Genomic DNA, 9,514 nt, shown 5'->3' on the forward strand with positions numbered 1-9,514 from the left:
ATGTGAGAACAGAAGTGTGGACTCCAGTCCCTTACATAATACTTAAGGACAAATAAAAGTTGATACCAGAAAGATGATCACTAGTGGAATACCTATAAGTTGAAAACAGGAAAAATATTTCTAGTTTTCCATTACTTTTACACATTACTCCTCTCAAAGGCCTATGTCATATAATAAATAGTAGTCTACAACATAATTTTTTGTATACATAGTCTATACTGAATTCTATATAGGCAGTTTGTGCAGATTTTTCCATATCCTATGCAGGGCACCTTTTACATCTTTGTTCCTCAGGCTGTAGATCATGGGATTCAGCATAGGTATTATCAAAGTATAAAATACAGAGGCAATTTTATCAGTGTCAAAAGAATGACTGGATTTGGGCTGCACATACATGAAGAATAGTGTTGCATATAATACAATGACCACTGTCAGGTGAGATCCACAGGTGGAGAAGGCCTTGTGCCTGCCCTCTGCAGAGTTCATCCTGAGGATGGCCATTAGGATCAGGATGTAGGACACAAGCACTATCACAAGGGATGAAACCAAATTGAATGCTGAAAAGATCAGTATTATCAACTCAATGTCATGTGTGCTTGAGCACAGCAAAGTTAACAAGGGAAGACTGTCACAGTAAAAATGTCTAATGACATTATGGTCACAGAGGGATGACATAAATATCTTTGTGGTGGTTGTTAGAAAGGCACTGTAGACATAAGGGACTGCTACCAGCACCCAGCACACCCTCTGTGACATAACAATCACGTAGAGCAGAGGGTTACAGATGGCCACATAGCGGTCATAGGCCATTGCTGACAGAATGAATAGCTCACTGACGATGAACAAGATGAAGAAAGCCAGCTGTGTAGCACACCAGTTATAGGGAATTGTATTTTGATTAGCTACAAAATTTACTCACATTTTGGGTCCCACAGCTGATGAATAACCAAGGTCAATGAAAACCAGGTGTCTGAGGAAGAAGTCAAGGGTGTTTGGAGCCTGGAGTCCACCTTGGTGAGGATGATCATGCCCAGGTTGCCCACCACTGAGACTGTGTAGATGATGAGGAAGAGCTGAAAGAAGGGAACCTGCAGCTCAGGATGGTCTATGATTCCCATTAGGCTGAATTCTGTTAGCACTGTTAGATTTTGTTTGTTCATCCAGGCCATTAAGGAAAATTGCTGTGGGAACAACCATCACAAGAATCATTGGGTTTCAGGAAACATCATCTGTTGACATTTTAGGAGGCAAAGCCATTAGGGGTAAGATAAATCTAATTTTTTAGATGGGTTAATTTAAAATAAGACTCACGTCCATCATTGAACCTGGAACCAAACCTAAAAAGTGTTATGACCTAAGGTATATCGTAGCCATTTTATTTTTTTGTGCCACATGTTGGCTGGGAATTTTGAAATTTTTAAAAGTGTTTTTCACTTAAAATACCTATAACTGGCTAAATATATCTTACTTTAAAAGGAATTATAATAGGGCGCCTGGGTGGCTCAGATAGTTAAGCGTCTGCCTTCGGCTCAGGTCGTGATCCCAGGGTCCTGGGATCGAGTCCCGTGTCGGGCTCCCTGCTCCCTGGGAGCCTGCTTCTCCCTCTGCCATTCTCTCTCTCTCTCTCTCTCTCTCTGTCTTTCATGAATAAATAAATAAAATCTTTAAAAAAAATAAAAAAATAAAAAGAATTATAATAAAAGTAATAATCCTCTGCTTCTTGCCCTTGCAACGTCAGTTCCAACCTCCATGTAAACCATGAATAACTCATTTAATAGACTTTGATTTGCATTTCTCATTAGTACTCTGCATATCTAATGGTATTCTCATTCCATTACCCATTTGATTTATTAAATTGTGTTCCCATTCCACTATGCTTTTATGAGTTTTAAATATTGTTTAATGATTTTTATGATGACACACAATTTAGCAACCTTGCAGATGTCCATAACAGGCCCACTCTAATGCACATAAATACATTTTATTTTCTTAGAATAGTGTGTCTCAATATTTAGCACTTACATGTGGATTTCTTTCAGTTTCTGATCTGTGATATGTTGCACACCAAGTACGGTCTGCATCTACAAGTTATTCAATATAAAAAAGAATTCGCTATATTCTCACATTTGCTTTGACCTTAGTACTGACTCTCTGAAATGTTGTGTTTAATGGTGTAGTTGTACTTTCTAACACATTTTTTTAAATTTTTTATTGTTATGTTAATCACCATATATTACATAATTTGTTTTGGTGTAGTGTTCCATTATTCATTGTTTGTTCATAACACCCAGTGTTCCATGCAGAATGTGCCCTCTTTAATACCCATCACCAGGCTAACCCATCCCCCTACCCTCCTCCCCTCTAGAAACCCCAGTTTGTTTCTAACACATTTTAAGACAAGTAAAAGTTAGACTGTATTTGTTAATGTATTGCCTAAAATCATCCAGTGTACTGCTTATCCAACAAAGAGAAATATCACTCCAAAGTAGGGGATACTATCTCAAATATCTTAGAGGCTGGTAAATAATATTGCATGAGGTACATGAATGAAAGACAGAGTAATAGGGAACAAGGGAAAAGAAATATGGCATGATTTAAAGTACTTAAATTTTATCTGTTTAAATGTACATGGACAGAACAAATACTTATTGATCCAAATAAAGCGAACTGGACATGGTATTGAAAGAAATGGAGTACATTTATCATATTTTAATTTAAATACTATTCTTACACCTTTTTCATCTTCCATCAAGTATACACGAAATGTTTTCTGTTAACACATTTTATTTAAAGATTCCACTTTATCGACCTCTACTTTTCCAACTCCTTTCTCCTTCCAATTGTTTTTAAAGGCAGGTGTCCCAAAATTTCATGGAAAAAGAAATCATCCATATTTTTTTACTAACTTGATTCCAGAGTGAAAAAATGAGAACCCCCCTGTAACTCATTCTAGGAGACAAAATCATGATTTAAAAAAGAAAGATAATAAAAGAAACCCACAATATATTTAGGCTATACACACACACACACACACACATCCCACAAACCTATAATATATTCAGGTTTAATATATCTATCTATCTATAGCCACTAAACAATATTAATATGTCACTGATATCAATTTTAAAAAGGTATAACAATTACAGGACAGTTGTCCAAGCTGCGTTGATCCCATGTTTGGCTGGATGGTTTAATTTTGGAAATTCTATAATTAGAATTCATCACATTATCTGATTGAATTAGAAAAAAAATGGAGCATTTTAACTGATGAAGAATTAATACCATTTAGAATGGATAAAAGCTATAAAAATTAAGAATAAAAGGGAAAAACCATAATGATAGAATATCTAATAAAAACTACAATGTACCTACTCTTAAAAGGTGAAAAGTTAAGACATTTTTGGGAAAAAAATATAGAATCCTAAACAAAGTGGTAAAATATGTTCCTGGATTATGTCATTTAGTGTTATAAAAATTTCAATTGTGCTCAAATTAATCTCATTTGCACAATGCTTTACAATCAAAATCTCACTAAGGGAATGTAGAATTTGACATTGATTTAAATAATGCTACCAGATAAATAAAAACTAGAAAGCTGGAGTTATTGAGGCAATATGGCATACACCAATGGAAAAGAATAGGGACCTCAGAAAAAGACCCATGAATGTATAGAGCTGTGGTATATGACAGATGTGGCATCCTAGGACAGGCATGCAAAAATGGCCTATTCAGTGTATCTGGGCAAAGTGATTATCCATATACAGGATGATGAATTTGGATGTTTAGTTGATCCATATAAAAATCAACCCTAGACTGGTGAAGGACTTAATGTCATAGAAAATGTTAAACTTATTTTTATTTTCCTGGGAGAGAGAGAGAGCCTGTACATGGAGGGGGTGGGAGGTGCGGCAGAGGGAGAGAGAGAATTTTAAGCAGCCTCCATGCCCAGCTCAGAGCTTGAGGCGGGGCTCAATCTCATGACCCAGAGATCATGAACTGAGCCAAAGGCGGAGGCTTAACCAACTGAGCTACCCAAGTGCCTCTAAACTTTAGTAACCTTAAAAACTAGAACCTCTGGATGCCCTTAAATAAACAGAAATTAAAAAAAAATAAAATAAAATATTTGGCAGATAAAATTACTTCACAAATTTGTTCTACCCGAAAATCTATTCAAAATGTTTATAGTAAAGCAATAACAAACATTCATTAGCAACAATCAAATGACAAAGTCTAATGTCTTAAGCTACAAAAATTATACCCAAAGAAAGGACTATTCCACAGTAGTTTGTACAGTTTGTCAAATCTCTTCATCCCAACATTCATTTTATTGTGATGTTACAAATCCCTAGAGTTCTTCTGAAACTCAATTGAGTGAATATTTGTGTTGCCCTGTCCCCACCAGTCCTACCCAAGCACTGCCTGGAAAGAAACAAGCAAATTGAGCATCAAATCTGACTCTTATCAGATGGAAGCAGAAACTCCAGAGCTGTACCAGGACCTGAGGGATGGACATAGAGCCCAAGAATCTTCTTATGCAAATGCAAACACCCAAGCTCAACTTAATATTCTATAACATTTTCTAAATAACCTCGACTGAGGTGAAGAGGTTGGTCATATTGAGAACATTGCACACTTATTAAAAGGTGGGAGGGAGGGAAGGAGAGAGGAGGATTATAAGTAGAGCTTGCAAAAATGCTTACTCCCCCTTCACCATGTTTATTGTCTGCAATCTCAATATCAATGTAGAAATAATAACAAATAGAAATGAGGTCCCTTACCACCTTTAAAGAACATACTAACTGTGGTAAACATATATCATTGTTCCAAAAAACCTAGTTATGAACAGAGATGATTAATATACATGATGTAATGTTCTGAGTCTGATATTGGTGACTATACTCATAACTGTCATTTAAGGGGAAGACAGTCATCAAAAATCATTACGGTAGCTAATCTAGTAATCAGTATAATCAGTACCATCTATTCACCTTAAATGAAGACTGTCCTCTTGTTCTATTGTGATTACTAGACCTGACTGCTGCCAGGAGCATTTATGAGCATCTCCTCCCTTTGAGACACTCCCCTGGGAGCTTGAATGCAATTCTTGGTTATTCCCAAGCATCTGAGAGCAGGAAATGATGCTACTGGTCTTTGCTAATTATTCCGAGTAACTTTGATTTCCCTATTGAGGAAATCTTTTTTAAAGATTTTATTTATTTATTTGAGAGAGAGAGAAGGAAGGAGTGGGGGGAGGGGCAGAGGAAGAGGGAGAAGCAGACTCCCCGCTGAGCAGGGAACCCCACACTGGACTCCATCCCAGGACCCTGAGATCATGACCTGAGCTGACAGCAGACACTTAACCAATGGAGCCACCAGGCGCCCTGTTTTTTTATATATACAATTTACCTGCTTTCCTTAATTGTTATCTTTATTGTATTCACTCAAACATCTGGATGTAAGTAGAGTATTTCTCAGATACATGCTTTCATCATCTATCAATTACATAAACTTTCAGCATTTTCCACAATGGCTTCTGCCATGTTTTATATCTGAGGATAAAGACAAGACTATTTACACATGACCTGTAGTGTGTTAAAAGCTCAGAAAGAATAAAAAATTATAAATATGTATGTAAAGTTATTTATATTTAGTTTTTTAACCTAAGGGACTAAAGTGAGTTAATGATACATAATTCCACCTCCCGTGTGCATCCACATCCTGATTCCCACTCCTATATCAGTTTCCTTTCCCTCCACAAGTATCTCCTCCACAAAAGTTGATATATGTTCTTAACAAGAAATTCAGCTTTATGGGGTGCCTGAGTGGCTCAGTTGGTTAAGTATCTGACTCTTAGTTTCAGCTCAGGTCATGATCTCAGGGTGGAGAGATTGAGCCCTGCATTGGGCTCCACACTCAGAGGGGAGTCCGCTTGAGATTCTCTTCCTCTCCTTCTGCCCCTCCCACCACATATACTCTCTCTCTCAAACTCTAAATTAAATAAATAAATCTTAAAAAAAAGGAATGTGGCTTTATAAAGTGAATATAATGTATGTTTTAAAGTGCACACACAGATTTTTATATAACTTACTTTAATACTTCAATGTTCTCACTGATCTATATGGCTTTGAATTTTATTCATTTTGTAACATACACACCAATATTTTGCTGGTCTCTAATAAAATTGCTACAATCTGTCTCTGCCCCCATTTACTATAGGTTTGCTGCCATAGTAACAGGCATTTAGTTAGTTCCCAACTTGTGACTTCTACATGCATCACCACAATTAACAACTTTGTGTGTGTGGTCCCCATTGACTCATGAATGAACATGTCTGAAATATCTCCCGAGGCCCTGTTTGGGGATGAATAGAGCACATTTAATTTATTTATATAAGGATGGATCTATTCCAAGACTTCTTTTATCCACATGCATTCCATCATCAGTACACTGCATTTCATACTGTGGACATCCAACTTATGAATATGTACCTCTTGAACAAATGGTAAAGTTTGCAGCAAATAATTAAATCAGATATACCGTATAGAGCTAATATTGTTTTCCTTGATTTAATACATTATTTTTTTAAAAAAATCCAACTATCTGGGGCGCCTGGGTGGTTCAGTCAGTTAAACGTCTGCCTTCGGCTCAGGTCATGATCCCAGGGTCCTTGGATCAAGGCCTGCATCAAGCTCCTTGCTCAGTGGGAGTCTGCTTCTCCCTGTCCTTCTGCCCCTCCCCCTTCTCATGCTCTCCCTCTCTTTCTCAAATAAGTACGTAAAATTTTAAAAAAATAATAAAAAATCTAAATATCTGTCAAGATTTGAAATGGGAACGTGCACTAACTAATCCAAATCAACAAAGAAGTTCAGAAATTTTAACAGAGACAGACACACATTAATTTTAATATAATGATTTGAATGTCTATTTGAATGTCTATAGCTGTGATAATGCTGATGAAGTAGATGTTGAAGTGACAAAACATTGACAAACATCTCCTAGCAGAGTGAGGGCAGGGAGACCTCCAAATCCTGCCTTTCCTCCTGGGCATATGGCCAGCTGACTTCTCATCTTCCTGGCAGGTATGGAGAAGTGGCTGAGCTGTAGTCTGACTCCTCTGTGGAGGCACAACCCCTCCCTGTGTGCAGCCATTCTCCATCCCTGCTGTGTGCTGGTCCTGAGTGCCTCCCACAGTGCCTTTCTCTTTCAGAGTTTTCCCAATGGTCAAAATATGAAAAGCAGATAAAATGCTGAAAAACTGTGAGAGAGGAAGCAAACAAAGAGAAAAGTGATTACAATATAAGAAAAGATGCCACAGCTATTAAGGAATTGTTAGTTTGCACCCTTTTTGACATGCATCGATCTCAAGGCAGTATTTTAAGCAACCATATCTTAACATGGAAGTTTTTTACCTTATATTTCATAAGGGTTTTAATTGATATATAATCTGAGTATATGTCTTAAATTAATCACTTTGTGATTGGGCAAACATTAATCTTTATCATTCAGTAATCTATTCTTTGAAATATGAATTTTAGTGTTTTTTAAAAATCATTACTGACCTCTTTTGACAACTATAGCTTAAATTATTTTTGTGGCTTGATTTAAGAAGTAGATATTTGGATATGTTCATTTTAGTTAAGCCCAAGTCATGTACGTTCTGTGAGATGAGGGAAGAGTTTGTTATCAAAGCTTGACAACAACTTTTTTGTCAACAAAATTTCTCCAACCTGGTAGATGGTTTTTGTTTGTAAAAGTGCCTTTATGTATTGAAAGAGTCAAAACCAATTCTGGACAGGTGCATAAGATAGAGGGTGACAACTGGTGGTATTATTTATGGAATGGTCATAGGCCTTATAAGTAATAGTTCTGTTTAATAAAAGGAAAAAAATCTATAGCCTTTAAATGGGACAAAGAGAGAAAAGAAAGGCAAGACAGAGAGAATGAGTAAGAGAAAGGCACCAGTATTAGGTTAACAGCCAATATATATGGAGGATATAAGAAGTACAGTGGAGAATTATTTTGTGGTATAGTAGTTAAGTTTCTCTAAGCATATGTAAACTTGACCTAGTAGAAAACTCTATTTTGTCTCTTATCACCCATATCTGCAGGGATTTCTACTTCTTTCTTGAATGGTTTCCTTGAAAGGATTTTTTCCTTTCCATGGAGGTAGGTTGTGGAATAGCCATTTGGAAAACAGAGAGGGTAGATGTGACCTATGGAATCTAGGAATCTGGTGAAGGCTTATGGACTTGCAGGGAGATGGCTTTCGCAGCTCAAACCAAACTTATGTAGACCTTAAGGGACCAGAAAACCTCCATTGGAAGCCTTACAAGTCCTAATTGTGTACAAGTGATATGTGAGCCCATGTGTATGTGTGTATACACTTTGGAACCATTGAACCAAATGCTTTCTACTTATCCTTCAAAAGGCCTTTGTGTATAGATTGTTTAGGACAAATTTTGTAGCTAAGTAATGTAGAAAGCGTAACTAGTGTAAGCATTTGTGAGCTATCCCAATGAGTACTAGTGAATGAGACATGCAAGAATTTAGATTGCCCGGTTTCACAAAATATGCCAATATGGATATAAATATTGGAGGTAGAAAATGGGTCCCCCACCCTGCCAAAGATGCCCGGAACTGTGAACATGATGCCTTCCACACAAAGAGATTTGCTGATGTGATTAAGTTAAGGACCTCCAGATGGGGAGGCTATCCTGGACTATCTATGTGGGACCAATGTAATCCCAAGAAGGAAAGGGAGGCAAAAGAGTCCGAGTCAGAAGGAGATGTAGCAGTGCAAGCAGAGGTCAGAGTAATGGGATCACTGCTTGGAAGGAGATGTCAAGCAAAAGATGTTGGCTGCCTCTAAAAGCTGGAAGAGGAAAGAAACAGACTCTTCCATGGAAGTCGAGGAAGGAAAACAGCCTGCTGACTTTTTGATCGTAGCCCAGTGAGACTCATTTTGAACTTCTCACCTCCAGAACTGTGGGATAGTAAGTTTCTGTTATTTCAAGCCACAAAGTCACTGGTGATTTGTTATATAGCACTAGGAAACTAACACAAGTGACAACATAATTATGTTTAGAAAATACATATATTTAAATCAAGTTAATAAGTATAAAACGCTACAGCTTTCATTCTTGATTTTAGTTCATTTAATAAAATACATAGAATCGGTAGACCTGAAAGTGTGAGTTTAGCCCTGTTGCTCCAATTCTGTTCACGGAACTAGACTCAAGGAGAATGCCTTTCTGCCAGGAAATATACCTGCCCAATTGCATGTATGTAGGCTATTGCAGCTAAATACGGCCAAAATAAAGTAAAACGATAGATAAATGTATAATAAATTGTATCATACTCTTTTTTCTTTTATTATTTTTATTATTTTTTATTATGTTATGTTAATCACCATACATTATATCATTAGTTTTTGATGTAGTGTTCCCTGATTCATTGTTTGTGTATAACACCCAGTGCTCCATACAATACGTGCCCTCTTTTATACACATCACCA

General features: G+C 36.9%; 1 pseudogene; it reads right to left on the minus strand.

Annotated features, from left to right (window-relative positions):
- Positions 1-225: 225 nt before the first annotated feature.
- Positions 226-1,349, minus strand: LOC112829455 (olfactory receptor 8K3-like; annotated as a pseudogene).
- Between the last annotated feature and the right edge of the window lie 8,165 nt (positions 1,350-9,514).

Source organism: Callorhinus ursinus, unplaced genomic scaffold, assembly GCF_003265705.2.
Source record: "Callorhinus ursinus isolate GAN/ISIS: 27379988/994484 unplaced genomic scaffold, GSC_fseal_2.0 scaffold21, whole genome shotgun sequence".
NCBI classification, from domain to species: domain Eukaryota; kingdom Metazoa; phylum Chordata; class Mammalia; order Carnivora; family Otariidae; genus Callorhinus; species Callorhinus ursinus.